This window comes from Caretta caretta, chromosome 2 (assembly GCF_965140235.1).
Source record: "Caretta caretta isolate rCarCar2 chromosome 2, rCarCar1.hap1, whole genome shotgun sequence".
In the NCBI taxonomy this organism is placed as follows: Eukaryota; Metazoa; Chordata; order Testudines; family Cheloniidae; genus Caretta; species Caretta caretta.
The window spans coordinates 121,267,305-121,284,442 of NC_134207.1; the positions used below are offsets into that span (position 1 = coordinate 121,267,305).

General features: G+C 40.0%; 1 protein-coding gene across 1 annotated transcript in view; it reads right to left on the reverse strand.

Moving 5' to 3' along the window:
- GMDS (GDP-mannose 4,6-dehydratase) overlaps window positions 1–17,138 on the reverse strand; it is a 551,379-nt gene that overhangs the window by 81,929 nt on the left and 452,312 nt on the right. The window lies entirely within an intron of this gene.

Below are 17,138 nucleotides of genomic sequence, written 5' to 3' on the forward strand. Positions count from 1 at the left end.
GTTATCTAGGGACCAAAGTCTGATGATTGGGGTGACAGGTCTAGATATCTAGGACAAGGGACTAGGATGAGGTTTGATACTAAAATAACGAAGAGTGGAGTGTGGAAGGAGGAATGCTGCCCAAGCAGCTAGGTCTGAGTTACTGGGTGAGGGAGATACCTGAATATTCGGGACTCTGATTTGGAGGAACAGGACCTAATTTTACTTATTTATTTTTATGCAGCATCAATGACCCCTAATGAGCCTTACAGAAAAAGTAGAAAAGCAAGGCTCCTGCCCTGAAGAGTTATTTGAAATGCAATATTTTCAGTCCAAGTTTATATGAGGTCCACCAGACTCAGGCCGTGTGTGTGTGTGTGTGTGTGTGTGTGTATTTTTCAAGCAGGCTAGACTTGCAGCTGAAACCTACTCAGTTTAACTGAAAACATAAATTTGGAACAATGTATCCAAAACTGAATACTAGCCTCTTCACAGCACTTGGCTTAACTGTACAAGTGTTTCTGGAAATGTTTAATAGAAAAAAAATTATTAAGAAACACTACAGGCCCAGTTATGTACATATCTTTTCTTCTTCTTTTTTAATAATCACTTTTATATTGCCTAAATCCCTAAAATCAGTGTCTGGACTCTAGCTGGAGGCTTCCCAAGAATTACTGCTTGTCAGCACCCTTTCCACAGAAATGAGGTTATTTACCTCCACTGACGTAATGTTAACTCATCTTTGTCCACTCACACACTGGAACCCTCTTTATGGGAAAGGCAAAACCTCAGTTTTCCCTCTCTAACACACACATATATAATCCAGATTTAAAATAAACAATCTGTGTCAGTAAAATGGGTTACTGGCTGCCTTGAAACAGGCCTGAGATACAACCTATAGCTTCTCAATGTATAAACCTGTAGAGTTCACTTTAAATACCTGTATATGATAAATTGGGATGGCCAGGTTACTAGTCGTTGACATCTTTTACACCTTGGTCACCAGTTCAAACCTCAGACATATTGTTAGTGATGAGCAAACCTGAATTTCTATTAATTTCGGATCTTTACTTAGTTTAACAAACTTTCTGAATTTTTCCCTGCTCTCTACCTTTGTTGTGTGAGAATGATAACAGTTTTCTTTCCTCTGCCTCAGTGATCCTCTTGTGGGTCTCTGGGTCTGGGAAGTGTTAAAGGGAAGTAAGGCTCTCCAGGCTCTCCACATCATCACATCAGGCTGTGGTACTGGGGTCTGCTGATGTCCTCTCTGAATAAGGTGTTTCTGAGGCTTCCTTGACAGAAATACTGTAAACTACACAGCGTTCCTCAGAAACCTTCAGTTCACCCAAGATTTGGGTCTTTTATGGAAGTGCTGTGCCCACTGAGGCTTCATCAGCAGGAAAGCCCAGACAGCAGCAGGCTGAATTTCGGTCATCTAACCATAAGATAGGAGGCATTTCTGGTGAACCCACCTTTCCCAAGATTCAGCAAAAGTTGGAGAGAAGTTGGTTGGAGAGAAGCAGGAAATTCTAGTCGACAGGGATGGGATGGATTGATTTTTAATTACATTAGTTTGTCCATCCCTAATAGTAACTAGTATTTGGTAGCCTACGTGAAATGAGTTGTTGATCACATTGCTTTGACTAGCAGACAGGTACCCACATAAAAAAACCCTATCACTGGTACATTTGTTGGCAGTCTCTGCAGAGACCTAGCTGATTTTCTTTCACCTCAAGGTGATCCCTCCAGATCATGATTGTGGTCAGCTGGTAAAATAGTGTGCAGAAACTTGCATCAGTACCAGCACTGTAGATAAACAGATTTCAGAGGAACAGCCGTGTTAGTCTGTATTCGCAAAAAGAAAAGGAGTACTTGTGGCACCTTAGAGACTAACCAATTTATTTGAGCATGAGCTTTCGTGAGCTGATGAAGTGAGCTGTAGCTCACGAAAGCTCATGCTCAAATAAATTGGTTAGTCTCTAAGGTGCCACAAGTACTCCTTTTCTTTTAGATAAACAGAGGATCTCAGTCAATGGGACACTTCAAAAACTCTACATTGGCCTACAAAAACCCATTCAGTTAAATTTGGCGTATGCAAATCTTGGTAATTGTTCTACAATAACTACAGCACATGTGATGACAATCCTCTCCACTTTCTAGAAAAACTGCTACTCTCTTTCAGACACAAACTTCACCATAGTCAGCCATGCCTTTGTGACCTCTTGGTTAGACTATTATAATGTGCTGCCTAATTGGGCATACTCTGAAACTGATCATTGACTGAGGCAGTTGTAGGAGACAGCTGCTTGCTTCTTAAAATAGGGACAGGTTACTTGTAACTGTCACCAGCTACACTGTTACCAGGATGTCAAAGAATATAGTTCAAGGTGTTAGTATTAAATATGAACTCCTTCACAATATAGGATTTAGCTACCTGAGTGAGTGATCACATCTTGCTTTTTGAATCTGCCCAGCAACAACAGTCAGGACAGGGTAGATCTGCTTTTGGTCCTTAACACTGGAAGAAAAATGTAGGGCTTTCTCTGCCAAGTGTCTGAGGAGTGAAACTCCGTTCAGACCCATTTGTCACAAACCCCTACTGGCTGCATTTCGAAATGCATAAATCTTCTATGTTGGGATTAACCCTTCCCTGACCATTTTGCAGATTCTCTCCCTTGTTTGTTTCTTTTTGCTGTTGTGTTCATCTTTCCCCCCATCCTTTGCACTATGTGAATACTGACCTCTTTGTAGGTAGGTTGTTTATCTCTAGGGCTATTTGGTTTCCTCCTTTGCCTAATTCCTGAGTTCTGTCTCACTATATACAGTATATGAGCTAGTTGGTTCTTTTCGATTGATTGTAACACTCTGGGTTTTGACTTTTGTTGTTGTGCTCTTGCAATAGGCACCCGACAAAGATGTTACATACAAAGATAATAGCCATAAACCATTTCTTGGGGTGGGGGGAAAGAGTGGAGTGGGGAGGGAGCCTGAATACAATTTAGGAAACTCTTCTGCAGCCTCTTTAACTATGTTCAGGATAAAAGGCTGTGTTAACCTTATGGGATTAGTAGTACAGAAGAACTGTTTGGAGTGAGGAGTAAATGTCACAACACACAGTCAGTGGTGACACAAAGTGATATAAAAAGAGGGTTTGGTAGGCTTTGTTGCTTAGTTACCAATACAGCACACAGAGCAAACCTGGTCATCTCGCTAACCTGAGCTTTTCCTAATACCTCACATTTCCTCTGTTTACAATTCCATCATCATAACCAACTTTCTAATCCCCCCAATGCATTGAAATAGAGCCTAGGATCAAGAGGGAAACTGTGCCAGAGATTAGAGGTATGGGGATTTACAACTGGTATCTAATGAGAAACTATAGTAGGAGCCAATCACTTTGGTCAGAGGACAGTCCTTGTTGTTTTAAAAAAGATTTTTTATATATATATATATATATATATTTGCTTAAGGATCAGAATGTGGAAAATGTGTTTTGTGAGTTAATCAGATGAAACAAAACAAAAACAATTCCTTTTCCACTCACCCCACCCGGAAATCTGTTAAACTAAGCTCTGGAAAGCACTGACTCAGTAACAGATGTAGTGAATTACAAACATATATTTGTCACAGATTACTGTACAAGAAAATAGGCAGCTGTCCCACTTCAAAATACATTTTTTTGCTTTCATTATTATTAATCCATCTTTTCTGCATGTAGCTATTCAATATTAAGCATGACTGAAATGCAGTACAGTTCAGCACTCTGGCAAAAAGAGAGCCTGCAAAAAATACAAAAAGGTTGCAAAAAGGATACCTGTTTTAAAAGATATTTTTGGTAGGCAATCAGATGGTTTGCTTTGAATTTCAATGACTGTCGACAGAACTGTAGTTTAAGTGTTACTGCATTTGCAGAAGGGCTGATGAGGAGTTTTAGTTTACTGCACTCTTAACCATAATACAATAGATAAAATTCTAAAGTCACTACATCTGAGAGCTCTACCAAAGCTATAAAAATATACTGGCAAGGCTGGAAAGAAGACATTTAAATGAGGCCAGGCTAGGTGTTTCCAAGAGGTGAGTGACCCTGTTTTATGTTATGCCAGACAATGTTAACATCTTAAACACTATCTCTGTCAAGTGACAGATGTATTATTGTCTGTGAATTATTAAAACAACTTCACCTTGTCAGCCTTAATCCTTTCTCAATTGAAAAAAAAATCTGTCGAGGCAGGCATTCACTTTTAATCTATTACTAAATCTTTTTGACGCTTGGTAATATTTTTCATATAGTCTGCTTTGGTCAGCTTGTCAGATACTATGCCTGAACATTGGCCGTGACCACCAGCTAATCACAAGCATAATGCTCTTTGTTTGTTTGTGAGTTCCCCCTGCCTTGCTGAGAGCTACCGTGTCCCCTTTCACCTACCCAGTTGGGAGACCAGACAACTTGGGGACCATCCAAAACTGGCATTAAGATCCATTCCCTGGTTCAGGGAGAGTACTGTAGCTATTACAGCACACAAATCATTTCTGGGGGTTTTAATCAATAAAAAATGTTTAGACAGCTAGATCTCTCATGCTTGCCTGCACACACATGTAAATACTCTTTGAACACTAGTAAACACTGGGAACGTGGCATGAGGCTAAAATCAATTAGCAATGTTGTTCAAAATTGCTCACGTTTTGTTACAGGCAGCCTCACTGTCACAGGCTATCCTGGTGTCATGCAGAGATGGGAAATAATGTGATCCAAAGATAACATCCATCCAGTGTATTTCTCAAGGAGCAATCTCTACTGTATCTGGGCAGCGCCATTGGAAACATGCCCTACATCCTCATGTCTCCCTCCCAATGTTGCCAGTTTGGTAAAGATGACAAAAAGGGGTGGATTTGTAAGTTTTTAAAACAAACATTTCAAATCCTCCACCCCCATCAACCATTTGCCCAAAGTGAAGCAAGAGAGAAAAGTTAAAGTGAAAAGGATGGAGATGCTGGGAGTAAAACAGAATGATCAAAACTTTTCTGTGGAAAATTCTAACAGAAAATTGGGGTTTTGACCAAGCAAAAACTGTCATGAAAATGTCTGCTTTCCCCCAAAATTATTAATTTTTGTTAGAAAACTGAATATCTGGGGCGTCTTTTTTGGGTCAAATGTATTTCAGCGCTTGGTTTTTCCAATGAAAAGTCAACAGGAAAAAAAAAACACTCAGGTTATGATCAGCTCTAGGAGGAATAAACTTCCTCAGAACTGGATGCCCCTTTATGGATGTCTTTCAGGATGGACTGATTTAAATCAAAATTATTTAAATCACCATTTTTAATCATGATTGAAATCAGCAAGGAGGAAACTCTGATTTAAATTGATTTTAATCATGTTTTGCATTTATACTTTTTAGTTATTTTACTACAGAAAGGTTGATTCTTATTGGTTGTTAACCATTAAAGCATATTGATTTGCAACTAAATATAGCCTTTACACTAAATTTGGTGCTTCTTTTTGCTAACCAGGAGTATACACTATACCTATACACATTTAGTTAAACAGTTATACAGCTAAACTTTTACTCTTATTCATATTCTTAATTTTTATTCTTTTATGTTAGAAAATGGTGAATGATGCATTTTTATTTACTAGATTATTGTTATTTGCAATTCAAATTCAACTGAAAATTCACAAAAATAGGAATTTATTTTTTATTATTATTAAATAAAACTCTTAAATGTATTTCATGCAGAAGAAAAAAGTTTATCAAAACAATTTTTGCATTTAAAGATAAATGAATTATTAAAACAGTTTACCTATCTATCTAAACTATTTATCTGTAGTTAGTGAACTGAACTAATTGATTCTGGGCACTATGTCCTTCAAGATTTTAGAACTAGGAAAGCTAATCCTCTCACACCTAGTTTTTATTCATAGATTGGAAGAGGAACACAAGCCTTCCTGATTTTTCAGCTTCCAGTTGGTTTCTCAACTCTGAATGAAATAGTTATTGAACTAAACTAGTTGAATAAACTGAAATGACGAAAATTCTCTCTCTGTACCTGCCAAAGAGGTTACTGCTATCAAATGTTGGTTTAGCACTTTTCAGCAAACTCTGGGTCCCGGTGCTTAGTCAGTGGTTTGACTTTCTTTACAACCTGGCAGCACATATGTACTCTTATGTGTCTTTTTTTGGTATTTAATTTAAATTATTTGACTAGTTTATAAGTAGTTTAGGTCCCAACATAAGCTGTTAATTTCAAATTTAATTTTAAATATGTTTCTTTTTAAAAATATACCTGTATTTAATTTTAATTAAAAATTCAATGTATGTAAAAGTCTATTTTTTAAATTAGACATCATTGAATTTTATGCACCCAGGTTTCTTTACAACTTTATCTACCTCTATGGTCTTCATAGCAGTAACCTATGCAAGGTACCTTGCAAACATTAATGAATTTACTCTCACTCTGAGGAAGAGCAGTATCCTCACTGTACAGATTTTACAAAACAAGACACAAGAGATCAAGATCCTGATTCAGCAAAGCACTTTAGTACCCCGCTTAAAGATAAGCATATGCTTAAGAGTTTTGCTATGTCTTGGCCAAACAGATCTGCCCACACCACAAAGGGAGATAGTGGCAGACCCAGGAATCTCAGATCTTCTGAGTCCTAGACTAGCATTTTAACCACTCGAGTATCCTTTCTCGAACTTGTGTATATATAAGCAAGTTAAATGTTTGTCTTACATTGGTCTTTGACCTATTTTCTTTCTTTGAGCTATTCCTTCGGTAACCAAATCTGGCATTTTCTTCTCTCCTTCATACCCTTCACATTAATGGTCTGATTTTCAGAGATTTAAACAGGAATTGCAAGTGTCAAAATCAGTACGATTTAGTTGTCAGTTACATAGAGGCTAAACTGTGGCTTTTTCACAAGCCCCATGTTTATTATCGCAATGCTAGTTTCCCCTTGTTTTGAAACAGGTGCAGCTCTATACCTGGTACATCCCTCAGAGCATTAGCATAACTGCACTCTCTGGTGCATTGGGGGGCTCATTTGCCACCCACCAAAAGGGAAGGGGAGTAGCAGCTCTGCTGAGGCTGCTTTCCCCACTGTGATGTTATTTGCAATGTGGGCAGCCGGTACAGGGGGCTAAAAGATGTCTTGGGGACACTTGCTTGCCTGGGCAGGAGTGCCAGACAGGCCACAATCTGGCACTTATCCAACTTGTCTGACTATGTTCACCCTTTCAGGAAGTATGTTGCTGTTGTAGGGTATCAGACTGCTGCACGCACCTGAGAGGATTGTTATGTGCACTTCAGAAAGCAGACACCTTCTGAGTCCATTATCAGAATAAAAAAGAATGGCTACCTTTATACGACTCTTTAAAAAAGGCTGACAGGAAAGAAACAGAACAAAAAATCTTGGTAATTAAAAGGTCAAGTTATCTTGCTGATAGGGTGGACACAAACTGGTATTTCCCTAATATCACTGTAAAAGGTGATTGTTTGGAAACCAAGAGTACAGTCATCTGTCAGGAGTCCGAGCTGGCACACCAGCTTCTCTGCATGGTATCTCCACCCTTGAAAACTCTCCAAATCCACATCCTGTTGCAGAAACATTCACTGTTTTACTGGAAATCAATGTCTCGCTTTTATAGAGACTTGCTTTTTTATTTATTTTCAAATGTGTAATTTGTCAGATTTTTTTTACTGACTGTACGGGTAAACCAGAGACATCAGGGGAAGCGATGAGAGAGATGGCGTTCTACATAAAAATGAATAATGTTCCTAAAACATTAAAAAACTGTGTGCTGTGGCATATACAGTTGAATAGCCCTGTTTGGAAGACTTAAATACTAAGTAGGCTAATTTTCAATGCAAATTTAGCAGAAGGTATTTTTAACATCAATATTACGGCATGAAGCTTCACACATCACATTCTAGTATTTTGTAATTGTCATTTCCCTCTCTACACCCACACACATGCAACAGAAGTAGACAGAGGAAAGTAGATGAAGTGCTAGCACTCCAGCGTTTTATTCCAGGATTGATGGAGGAAACCTGACCCCATACTCTTTCTCTCCCCTGAATCCAAAGCCCAGAAGAGGCGTTTTTCTTTTCCACACAGTTCATGCCCTTAACGCATTCTAAATGCACAAAACACCCTGGGAGAATGCCATCTGGGTTGTGAGCAATGGGGGTAAATGTATACCCGAAAAATGTAGGGCTACAGTTGCGGAAAAATGGTGAGTTTTTTTTATTATTTGCCCATTTTTCATAAAAAAAAATTTTTTCTAACCTTTTTTGACATGCTTCTACAAAGGGCCCTGATTTTCAAAAAGAGCTCAGCTCCCATTTAGGAACCAAACTGAGTGGCCAGACTTTTAAAAGAACCCAACAAATCAGATGCTGAGCTCTTCTGAAAATATGATAGTGTTACAATGGGTGCTGCTGGGTGCTCAGCACTTGAAAATCTGGCCCTGGTCTCTTTTGAAAATCTCATCCCATGTGGGTGAATGGAAAAGGGACCGGGCTGCTGGGCAATACTCAAGCAGAAAAAGATCAGTGGGCAACAAACTAGATAGGTGGCAAGGATGCATTAGGGCTGGAGCTGTCTGAAGCAAGAGCTCTTATGTATTTTATATCCTCCAGTCTCTCCCCCTTCTCAGTTCCTTCTCTGGTGAGACTGTGCTTCTTCCAACACAGCTGGAGCCTGCCGTATAGGCAGAGATAAGAAAACAAAAGCATGGGGGAAGAGGGTGAGAAAACAGATAGAGATCATGAAGGAGGGAAGAGAGTCAAAATGGGGGGGAGGGAGAGCTGAGGGAAAGAGGAGACAAGGGGATAACTGGGGAACTAAGAAGAGATGTAAAATATAAATAAATACGTAGATGGGGGGAAAACCCAAAGAGGAGGCACAAAATCAAAAGAGAAGAAAGCAGGAGAGGAGTGATTGAAATAAGCTAGCCTGATGGGGACAGCACTTCTTGTCAATCAGAGACAGGAAGCACAGCCTGGGGAACAGTTGATTAAAAATAAAAAGCTATGTGAACTTAATCCGATCCCTTCAGGTCTGCAAACCTGTGCTGGGAATCTGGGGAGAGCAGGCTGTCTTGGGATACTTCAGCCTGTCCACTCCTGAATAGAGAGGTATGGGGACATGGGGGAAAAAAAAAATCAATTGAAAGTTTTTGAATCTCCACAAATATTTGGATTGATTGGGTCAGTTCTTATTTGAGATGAAGGGCTTCACTTCATCTGAAGGTTTTGCACTTAAGCACATGCTTAACTTTAGGTGTGTGAGACATCCCATCAATGACTCACATGAATAAAGTTAGGCACATGCTTAAATGCTTTGCAGGGTTGGGGCCTAATTAGGAAGCTAAATAACCTTCGATTCTCATTCTCCTCTCCCTCAGTTCCAATCCTCCATTCTCTCAGGCTTGATTTAAAACTGTTTCCAAGAGTTGGGTGTAGATCTCCTGCAATTCTGTAATTACCACTTGTCAGCCTCATTTAGAGGAATGATCAAATGGGGAAGGGTAGGGAGCAGCGGCCATTTGCCTGGGTGACAGCTCCGTCTCCAAACTAATCTTTCAAAGGATTTGACATCTCTTCACCCAGCCACAGCAGAAAATTTTTACCTAAAGTCAATTTTCTTCAGCCACTTTCACCCTTTGGAAAAAAAAAAAAAAAAAAGGCCATGAATCTTATAACAAGTACAGTGCAACATTCAGAGCGCAAAACAGTTGTAACTTAGATCAGAGGAGTTAAGGGAACACTTTCCTTTTGTTAAGGGTTGTCAGTTAGTTGCACTACTAAGAGATCAAATGGCAGAATTAGAGAGATGTTCTCAGGAAGATCAATGAATACAGGAAGTTCACAGATGACACACAGCTCATTTTAAACCTCAGGAATGACAACAGGGCAGGAGGAGGAGCAGGGCCAGCTGTGAAAGTTGCCAGAGGAGTACATTGGAGGCACAGCAGAGGAGAAACGGATGACATAAAGGGCAGCAACTGGTTAACTGAGAAGCATAGCATGGGATGACTATAATGGTAGCATCCAGCAGGATTCCAGCATTGAATGTCACTGAGGTGGATTTAAAAGATGGGACTGTCAAGTATGATGTAATGAGCAAATTGTGAAACAACAACAAGCAGAAGAGTATCTGAAGCATGCATTGTGGAATAGTGGCTCTATACAAAGGGATGAATGCCAGGGTAGTAGTTAGTCTTACAGCAGAAGGAAAGGACAAGGGTATTTATTAAGAGGATTAATAAGACAGCGAGCAGAATTGTGCATGAACTTGCTGAAGATAGGCAGGGTGGAAGACACCTTGCAAAAAAGACAATCTAATAACAAAAATGATCTTCACATACTTCACCTAGGAACGCAGTGATATTCAAGGTAAAAAAAGAATTTAAAGGAATATAGGAGAAAGAAAAGCAAAGGAGGGATAAGAAAAGAAAGCAAAAACAACTTCATATATACATAGACATATACATATGGAATAAGAACAGGCTCTCTTGGAGTATTTCGGCATGTCTAGTCCTGACTAGAGAGGTGCATGGAAATGAAAACAAACAAACAAAAAAAAAACAATTGACTTTTTTTGAATCTCCACAAATATTTGGATCAATTGGATAAGTTGCCAGAAGCTGGGAATGGGCGATGGCTCACTTGACTATTACCTGTTCTGTTCATTCTCTCTGGGGCATCTGGCATTGGCCACTGTCAGAAGACAGAATACTGAGCTAGATGGACCTTTGGTCTGACCCAGTGTGGCCGTTCTTCTGTTCTTAATTGGGTCAATTCTTATTTGAGCTGAACTGCTTCACTTCATATGAAGGTTTGGCAAAGCACTTAAGCACATGGTTAGAGCACATTGCTATTCAGGTCTATTCCTGGCATTACCACTGACTCATGACCATAGGCAAGTTGCTTAGCTTTTTTTGTCCTTCAATTTACTCACTAGTGAAACAGGGAGGCAGCAGCACCTCTGATCTATTTCACACGCTTGAGATGCTTAATTATTCAATGTTTGTCAAGGGCTGAGTTCCTTATGAAAGGCACAACACAGGGACACATTATTATCCTTCTATAGCTAAATCAGAAATGTAAGTTTTCAATGGTAACTCTGAAGTATCTGACATAAGAGACACCTGTACTGAAATAGAAAAATGTCTGCAGGGTTTTAATACCAGAAGACAGAGTTTACCAGACAGAAAGGCAAAATGAAAAAGAGGGGTGGGTAGCAATGGAACTGACAGATAATACTGAGTCTGAACTAAGTAAAGAAAATATATTGGCTGACACAGCAGCAGAGTCAGTCTGGAGAAGAGTTAAGGACAAGTAAGGTAATCGTATACTAAGGTATTATCGGATGAGACACAGACTTCCAGGACAAGAAAAGAAAGCAGATCAAGATTTTCTTTTAAAATAGATGAGAGGTCTGTTGTTCTTCCTTCAAAGCTAGCATCTAACTCTCATAATTGGTAATGCAAATTACATATGCATAATTACAAATTACTGGTGACAAAACAGACTCTTAAGGAAGGGAAGCATGGGTTTCCTTATACAGACAATTCAACAGTGTACAGGGTCAGAGACAATTCTGGACCTGACAGTAGGAATTGGTCCAGTAGCACGTCTCATTCTGTGTTCAGTTTCATTAGATTTTAAATACTCTTTAGGGCAAGAACACTTAAAGCAAGCATTGCCAACGTTTTTTAACTCTAGGAGAGCTGAATTTGGGGGAATGTGATATGCCCCAAGGAATTTTTACTGGAATGCTAGGAAGTATGGGAAACACAGAGCTGAATATTTGAAAAACATTTAAAGAGAGTGAAATTTAAAGCTATCCTGGTTAAGCAGGGATGTAAAGATTAGGGTAAGCAATAAGTAGAAGACTTTAAATATATATAGATATATAAACAAACAATCCTTTCACAATATAAACAAGTTGGTAAGGAGGACTGAGACATCTATTAAAAACAAGCAAGAACAGGTTAAACAGATAATTACAGGAAGACAAAGAATTACTGGACATTCTGCTGTCAAGACCATTCCAGCTAACAATTTTTGTCAAGTATAGCTACACTAGAAAGGCAAAAGAAAAAGAAATGGTCCTCCCCTAAATTGTTAAGAATTGGAAGTAGGGGATATAACAAAAGGAACAGGTTAGTGTGCCATTGTTCTTTACGGAAGAGGATGCACAACTGCTTCAAAGCCAATAGTGTGTCTTCTGGTAAGAGAGAAGTGTTAGGGTGTCTCTACATTAGGGAAATTTGCATTAAGGTAAGCAGTAGTTACAGCAGTGTAAACCCCTAATGTAGACACAGTGTATCAATGCAACTTAATCCAGAGTGTAAATTTTCCCATCTTAGACAAACCCTAAGATGCCAATGGAAAAGTGTGGAAAAAAGGATCCCACTTATGATATACAAAGTGCTAGATTTAGATTACATATAATGTTTCCACAAGGTGAAAGAGATTCTTTCCTTTCCTTGAAGAAATGAAGACTGAAATTAGTGAAATCCTAACTGGTATTTTTTTAAGTTCTCTGATGACAGATCAGATTCCTGAGGTCTGGGAAGTGTTAAACATCATTGTTGCAACAGAGGGCCATGGAAGGGAGGGAGCAATTATAGAACAGTTATCTTAACATCACTTGTGGAAAAATATTAGAAGCAGTTTTGCTAAATCACCTCAAGAAGCATAATTTGATTATAAGCAACCATTGTGTTAGTCTTGGAGGGAGGTCTCTGCTTAGAGCTAGCTTACTGAATTTCTTCAGATATTACTAGGACGTCTTTTAGTTTTGGGCCATTCCTTGCTTCTAATATATGTAAATTAGGCGCATGAGAAGATAGCAAATTAATGATAAACCACATTTGCTGAAAGATCAAAACATGGGAGATACTGCCAAATTTTTTTTAATGGGCACTGAAAGTTAGGTGGCTAAATTTGTATTTAAGTACCTCAATAAAAGGCATGTTTTTTCAGACATGTTGTGCTCTAGGTAACTCTATCCCTAATTTTGGTGCCTAAAAATGGATTAAAGCTGCCCTATTTCAAGTATACACATTTAAACATTTTGCCCATAGTAAAGAGTAAGAGCTAATGAGACCAAAATCACAGGGATTTGAATTCTGTAGGTAAATGAAACAGTAAGGGGAGGTTATTACTATATTGTCCAAGCTTCAGTTTTAGTCATGCACCTCTTAGCAAAGGAGCCATGTGCTTAAAAAGCCCGCACACTGTTTGAAAACATAATCACAGAACACAAAAGGCAACAAACCCATAGAGAGTGTATTTGGGACTGTAACACAGCACTCATGAAACCTATTGACTGTGAGAAGGGTATAAAGGTTCTTGTAGCCATTAGCCTATACTGTCTATACATTTTTAAAAAATGTCAGACTGGATACAGAGAGGGATAGAATACAAATAGAAAGAAATGGTATTGTTAGGTCTGTGATCAGCAAGGGGAGGGAGAGGCAGGGGGAAGGGGAGGGTCAGAAGGGGAAAATTCCCAAGGCCACTGAGTACCAGGGGGCCCCAAAGCAGTCAAAGGTTTCAATATCCAAAGACAGCCAACAGATTTAGAGGCAAGGCATTCACAAAGTTTACTTAGTTCAACCAGAAGATAGTCTCACATTTCAAGGTTTCTTCTTCAGTGCTGGGTAGATGCTTAAAGCTGCTAAGCTTTTCAATTCAGTACTGAAGCAGAGGGAGTGCTAACTGACTGGAATAAATACATTTAAAAAATGAACTCATCCATGCAGTCAGAACTGTATGTAGTATGAGTGTCCATTTGTTTGTACATTTCAAAATATTATATTAAGCTTAAAAAAGAAAAAGCTTCAGCAGCACAAGTTATACCACTTTTATTAAAATGCTGGAATTAAACCACTGTTCCGTGTCCACACTATGCTCCCTGTGACGCTGGAGTGTATCCACATTAGCAGCTCTTGCAAGGGCAAAGACAGCAGTCCATTGTGGTCGCTATCCCACTGCGCAACTGGCTGCAGGGTGCTTTGGGAAGGGTTTGCAATGCCTCATGGGGCAGGCACAGCATCACATGATGCAGGTTTCCCAATCCTATTGTTCCTTGGGCATCCTACTACATTGCCAGCTGCTTTTCAACTGAAGTGTGTATGTGTGTGTGTGGGGGGGAGGGGAAGTGTGTGTAACAGGGAGTGTGTGTGTGTGGGAGTGGGGAAGAGAAAAAAAGTGTGGTTTTGGGGACAGAGAGTGTGTCAGCATGCTGTCTTGTAAGTTCAAACAGCGGCAGGAAGCAACCAGTCCTGAGGCAGGGGGAAACCCCGACCTCAGCCCTCCCCTCCCTGCACAGCAATCTCTCTCTCTCTCTCTCACACACACACACACTCTCTCTCTCTCTCTCACACACACACACACTCTCTCTCTCTCACACACACACACCTGCCTCTGTGTTCAACAGCACAAGCATTCCACATTAATGGTTTGCTTTGTGTCCCAGAGCGATCAGCACAGCACGCAATGGCTGTCAGAAACCATGCTTTGAAAGGGGAGGAGAGCATGTCTCCAGGGCAGCCGAGTTCAAAACAATGAGCAAAGCGGTCACTTGAGGCATTATGGGACAGCTCTGGAGGCCAATTACAGTGCAGAAAGCAATCAAGTGTCTACACTGGCAATAGAGCGCTGGAGCCTCTGTGCAAATAGCCTTACGGTGCTCGTCGAGGTGGTTTTTTTTTTTTTTTTTTTTTTGCAGCGCTGCAACTGAGGAGTTTCTGCGCACAAAGTGGCTTGGCAGTGTGTACACGTCTGCAGTTTGAGCGCAGAAAGCTGCTTTACTGTGCAGAAACTTAGATTTTCGAAGTCAGCAGTGGGATGTAGTCACACAATTCCCATTAATTTCAATGGGAGCAGTGTGGCTAAATCCCCTAGCTGGCTTTCAAAATTTCAAGCTGGGGCTTTCTGCCCTTGAATGGAGATGGAGTGAAATAACTCCTTTTATTTTCCCGATTACATTTCCTTGCTTTTTGGCTTTGGATCAGATTTTGGTTTCACACCTTGTATACTACGTGCAATTCTGGGTGCTGCATCTCAAAAAGGATGGAGTAGAATTGGCACAGGGAAGGACAGTAACAATGATTGGGGTATGGAACAGCTTCTATATGAGGAGAAATTAAAAAGACTGGGGCTGTTCAGCTTAGAAGAGAGATAACTAAGGGGAGGTGTGATTGGTGTGGAGAGAGTGAATAAGGAAATGTTATTTACCCCATCATATAACAGAAAAGTCCGGGGTCACCCAATTAAATTACTAGCCAGCAGGTTTAAAACAAATATAAGGAAGTATTTTTTCACACAACGCACAGTCAACCTGTGGAACTCATTGCCAGGAGAGGTTGTGAAGGCCAAAAGTATAACTAGGTTTGGAAACTAATTAGTAAATTCATGGAGGATAGGTCCATCAATGACTATTAGTCAAGATGGTCAGGGACACAACCCCATGCTCTGGGTGTCCCGAAACCTCTGATTGCCAGAAGCTGGGGTTCTGGGACTGGACAACAGGGGATGGATCACTCAATAATTGCCCTGTTCTGTTCATTCCCTCTGAAGAACCTGGCACCGGCCACTATCAGAGACAGATACTGGGCTAGATGGACCATGGGTCTGACCCTGCATGGCCATTCTGATGTTCTTACATACTGCTTTTACGTGGATGTGGTTCCACTGATTTAAATGGATTTACTTTTGATTTTCACTGGTGTGAGAGCAGGATTGAGCCCATTGGCCAAGATTTTCAAAAGTAAATAGCGATTCTGGTGTCCAATTTAAGGGACTTTAAAGGGGCTTGATATTCAGATGGTGGATGTTTAGCAAGTTGGGCACCCAAAATCACTCATCACTTTTGAAAGTCTTGGTCAGTGTCACTGGTGTACATAAGGATATTGAGATCAGAGAGCCAGTCTGAGTGGCTCTGAGAAATGCTGTGCATTTAAAGTTGTACTGACCCATGATTTTACAAATCACCCTGCAGAAGCCCTAAATGTTTTGCTGACTGCTCTGAATATTGTAAATATGGATGGATTAACTTGATTTGGGAGTAAAACAACAGCCAGCCAGCCACAAACCTCTGTCCTTTCCCAGGTTTGGATAAATCCTCTCCAGTCCCCTTACAACCTGCATCCACCATCAGGCCCATCGTGAAATTTAACAGCTTCTGCCACTTCACTATTAGGCTTAGGATTTAATGAAGAGTCATTCTGAGGTTTCCTTGGGACAGAGGTGCCTCAAAACACATGCCTCTGACCCAGAAAAGTCCTGGAGTGCTCCAGATCTTAATAGAGCAGCTCTGCAGCCCTCCTGGATCTTTTAATGGCAATATGAAAATAGGAAGCCTGCGTAGAAATGAAGTTGATGGAAGGAGAGAATGGAAACTAGAGAAGGGGAGAAGCAAAGAAATAAAAAGTTTTGGAGAAGTTCCAGTAACCTTCAGAACTTTTCAGGGCTTATGCACAATGAAACTTTTTTTTTTTTTTTTTGAGGTTCATCCACTGATATTTATTTTTGTACCATACCCTTGTGAGAGCTCCTCTGCAACAGTGAATTCTGTTCCAGTTTCATTAGTAAGGATACAGTGACCTCAGAGATACTATAGCTGTGGCAGTTCGGTGGGTTCCAAAATTCAAATTATTTACTGTTCTCAGGAAACACTAAAGATTTATTTTATTCTCATGGTTCAAGAGAAATCTTTATGTTAGCTAAATAGGACTGTATTTTCAAAAGTCTGCATCTGATGAAGTTGGTTCTAACTCACGAAAGCTTATGCCCAAATAAATTTGTTACTCTCTAAGGTGCCACAAGGACCCCTCATTATTTTTCCTGATCCAGACTAACACGGCTACCATTCTGAACGCCTTTATTTGTAAGCACATATACCCATGCAGGTGCACAAATCAGTGGTTGCATGAGTAGTCCCAAGAAGAATCAATGCTTACCTGTTAGAGCAATAACACAGCCATAGAACAATCTATTCACAGTGCAGAAGGTTTTGAAATCCAGAAATCGTGCTCTAAAAAAGGGGGACGGGTAAGGCAAAAGGGGAGATCCTGGACAGAACTATTTCAAGCAGAAAGCAGCAAACAGATGGAGTAAAGTAGAACTAGAGTAAGGTCACT